A 4,216-nucleotide genomic window follows, 5' to 3' on the forward strand; every position below is an offset into this window, starting at 1 on the left:
GCATGCAACTACTCATTTATTTATGTAGGCCTATGTATACACACATAAAATAAAAAGAGAAAAATTTCCATTTTCAAGAGGGGAAAACCTTGAATTTTGAAGAACTTAAAAAGTCATTTAAAAGACATTTCAGAAGTCAGGGAAGGTCATTTCCCGCATTCTAGAAATCGAAATTTTCCCGGGGGAACCCGGACCCCTTTTTTCTTTAGGGTTCATTGGTTCTATTGAGTCATTTTCAAGAGGGGGAAAACCTTGATTTTTGAAGAAATTAGAAGTAATTAAAGACACCTCAGAAGTCGGGAAAGCTCATTTTCCGCTTCTATGAATCAAAATTTTCCCGGGGAGAACCCCCCGACCCCCTTTCTTTTTGGGATTTTGGGAAAAAATTGCCTGACCGTTTTCAAGAGAGGAAACATTGAATTTTGAAGAACTTAGATTAAAATCGATATAAGATACTTCAGAAGTCGGGAAAGCTCATTTCCCACCATTTAGAAATTAATATTTTCCCGGAAAGAACCCGAACCTCCCTTTTCTCTTTGGGTTCATTGATTCATTATAATAATTTTCAAGAGGGGAAAACCTTGAATTTTGAAGAACTTAAAAGTAGTTAAAAGACACCTCAGAAGTCAGGAAAGCTCATTTCCCGCCTTCTAGGAATCAAAATTTTCCCTGTGGAGAACCCTGGACCCCCCTTTTTTTTTGGGATTTATGAGTTCATGAAAAAAAAATCGTATGCAAATACGATAAATTTACCTGACCGTTTTCAAGAGGGAAAAACCTTGAATTTTAAAGAACTTAAAAGTTATTTAGACTCCTCAGAAGTCGGGAAAACTCATTTCCCGCCTTCTAAGAATGAAAATTTTCCCGGGGGAGAACCCCAGGAACCCCCCCCCCCCCCTTTCTTTTTGGGATTTATGGATTCATGGAAAAAAATCGTATTCAACTACTCGTTTTTTTTTTGTATGTATACACACATAAGGCCTATCTACAGTAATAAAAATGCGATAAATAAATTTACTTGACTGTTTTCAAGAGGAGAAAACCTTGAATTTTAAAGAACGTAAAAGTAATTAAAAGACACCTCAGAAGTCGGGAAAACTTACTTCCCGCCTTCTAGGAATCAAAATTTTCCCGGGGGGATTTATGGATTCATGGAAAAATCGTATGCAACTACTCAATTTTTTTATATATGTATACACACATAAGGCCTATCTACAGTAATAACAGGGATAAATTTACCTGACTGTTTTCAAGAGGGGAAAACCTTGAATTTTGAAGAACTTAAAAGTAATTAAAAGACACCTCAGAAGTCGGGAAAGCTCATTTCCCGCCTTCTAGCTATCAAAATTTTCCCGGGGGAGGACCCCCCTTTTCTTTGAAGCTTATCGATTCATTACAAAAAGAATACGTATGCAACTTCTATTTTTTTAATTTTTATGTAGGCCTATGTATACACACATAAGGCCTATTTCCTGTAATAACAATGGGAAAAAATTACCTGACGGTTTTCAAGAGAGGAAAACCTTGAAATTTGAAGTATAGTAATTAAGACACCTCAGAAGTCTGAAAAACTCATTTCCCGCCATCTAGGATTCAACATTTTTCCGGGGGAGTACCCCGGAACCCCCGCTCCTTTTTCTTTGGAGCTTATCGATTCATTGAAAAAAGAATACGTATGCAACAACTATATTTTTTTTTTAATGTATGTATACACACATAACAGGCCTATTTACTGTAATAAGAATGAGAAAGTTTACCTGACCGTTTTCAAGAGGGGAAAACCTTGAATTTTGAAGAACAAAGTCATTAGAAACCTAGCTCAAAAGTCGAGAAAGGTCATTTCCCGGTCATTTTCCCGGGGGAGGACCCCCGGATCTCCCTTTCCTTTTTGGGAAAAATGTTGACCCCCATCCCCTAGGTTTTTCCCAGATCTGCATGGTTCATATTCCCATTCATCTTATGAGTGAGCCCCCCACTTTGAAAAACGTTCCACCGGCCCTGAAATAATAATGTTTTTGACAAATTGAGTAAAAAAAAACCAACCCAATTAATTAATTAGGAACCTGAAAATGAAATTAAGTAGGCCTACTTACTATTCTAAAAACTACCATATTCAACTGAGCCTCACTATGGTTGGGGCTCAGGTGAGAAGTTGAGACTCGTTAGATGCACAAGAAAGCACTTGAATAGTACAAAATTTACGATATCTACCTGGGCAACACCATGGTTTTGAGGCGCAGATGAGTCAATTGCAAGAATTTGAGACTTTATAGATGCCCCAAAACAACACTCGGATACTTAAAATTTATGAAAATTTTAATCCATCTATCATATCTCAGCCCACCATGGTTGAGGCTGAGGTAAGAATTAGAGACTTTTAGATGCAGGAAAATGGCACTTAAATACATAAAAACAACAAAATTTACTATATCCACAAAGGCCTATCCCCATCATGCAGGTGAGAAAATGTTAAAAATTGGGGAATTATGATGCCGGAAAATGGCAATTTCATACATAAGAACTAGGAAAATTACTATATCTACCTGAGCCTCGTCATGTTTGAGTCTGCATGAGATAATGTTGGAGAATGACACTTTAATACTTAACATTTATGTTGGTTATTTTTTAACATTTGAAAAAGGGATGTCAACGGGACGCAACTGCCAAAAAACTTGATTTTGAGATAAATTTTCCGAATAAAGTTATACTAAATAACTTCTAATGACGAACTATTGTCTTCAATTGTCTTTGTTGGTCATTCAACTGTCATTTTATCTATTTTTTCGGTGATATTACTATTCTTTACAGGAGTTCGTGCTTCGAACAGGTCATTCCAATCATAGAAGAAGCCTTTTGATGGAGAAAGTGTACCTATTAATTACTCATACTAGGCCTAGGCTAGGCCTAAGCTTATAAATAGGCCTAAAGTCGCCTAGGAAAATGGCCGTCATTTGAATTCAAAATAGCTGCCTACTACTAAGACTCATTCATAATTATCTTGGCAATGGAAAATCGTTAATATTGTAGGCCTAATGTTTTCTCTAGTGATTTAATAGGATCTAGGCTAGCTGCCTAGATTTTTTCCTGTGCGGTAGACTAGGCCTAGGCTATTTAGTAAGACCGCCACCCAGCCAAACATAGGGCCTAAGTCTAATGTAGTTTAAAATCAGTTTTAATCCTTAAACACGTTATATTTTCATTGCGGATTTTTTGGGCTCGGTACGGACTCCAAAAATATGCATTTTCTTTTAGTTTTATAGCGTATGTGGATTTTATAAGTCCGCAATGACGATATAACGTGTTCTTATAACATGGAATGACCAGGGCCAAATTGAAAACTATTTGTAGCATTTAAACTCTTTAATTGTAGTATGATAACATATTTATAAGTTTTATACAGAGATTACAAATTTAAATCACCATAAGTTATGATCCACTTCTCACTGGATGACCAACTATTCGAACTCGACCACGTAATCAACCCTACTTCAAGCCAATCAGAGTGTACGTAAGACAAAACATAATCCATAGAAAATCATGAACGCTAGGTGGCGCTATATTCAGCCACTCTCATTCATTGTGAGGCGGAAGTTTTTGTCGCAATGTTTTTCAGTAATATATTTCTCACTCAGAAGATATTTTATTAAATAGGCCCCTACGACACATTTTCTTGGGAAAAAGTGGGGGGGATGCCCTTCCCCCCCCCCCCCACACCCGGTTCCTACGGCCCTGTACTGTATGTATCCAATTAATGACAGCCATTCAAACTTGCTTGCATTTCAGAGCCACACTCATATGATAATTATCTTGGCCGTCTGAAAGAGACTATGGATTCTCTCGGATATAGAATTCGTACCGATGTACCGAAAGATGGCAATTGTTTCTTTCATGCAGTTAGTGATCAGCTTAAAAGGCTTGGTAGAGAAAATAAAAGTCATGAAGGCCTGAATTTTTGGGAGAAATTATGTTAGTAAGTAGGTCATGTTAGTTATTATTTTATATAACTAGAAGCGGTTTAACACAGCAGGAACACTGGGTTTCAAATCCTCGCTAGCATTTTTATTTATCTTATATAGTGTATTACTATTACTACTATTACAAATAACATTTAAAAAAAACCCATTCTCATCTGGGATGGATCCAGAAACCTTCATACAGGGGACAAAACAGGTTCAAAATGGATAAGAGAGTACCACATACCATTAATGTGCATTGA

Source organism: Anneissia japonica, unplaced genomic scaffold, assembly GCF_011630105.1.
Source record: "Anneissia japonica isolate Jap-2015-1 unplaced genomic scaffold, ASM1163010v1 scaffold288080_len124612_cov161, whole genome shotgun sequence".
NCBI lineage: Eukaryota > Metazoa > Echinodermata > Crinoidea > Comatulida > Comatulidae > Anneissia > Anneissia japonica.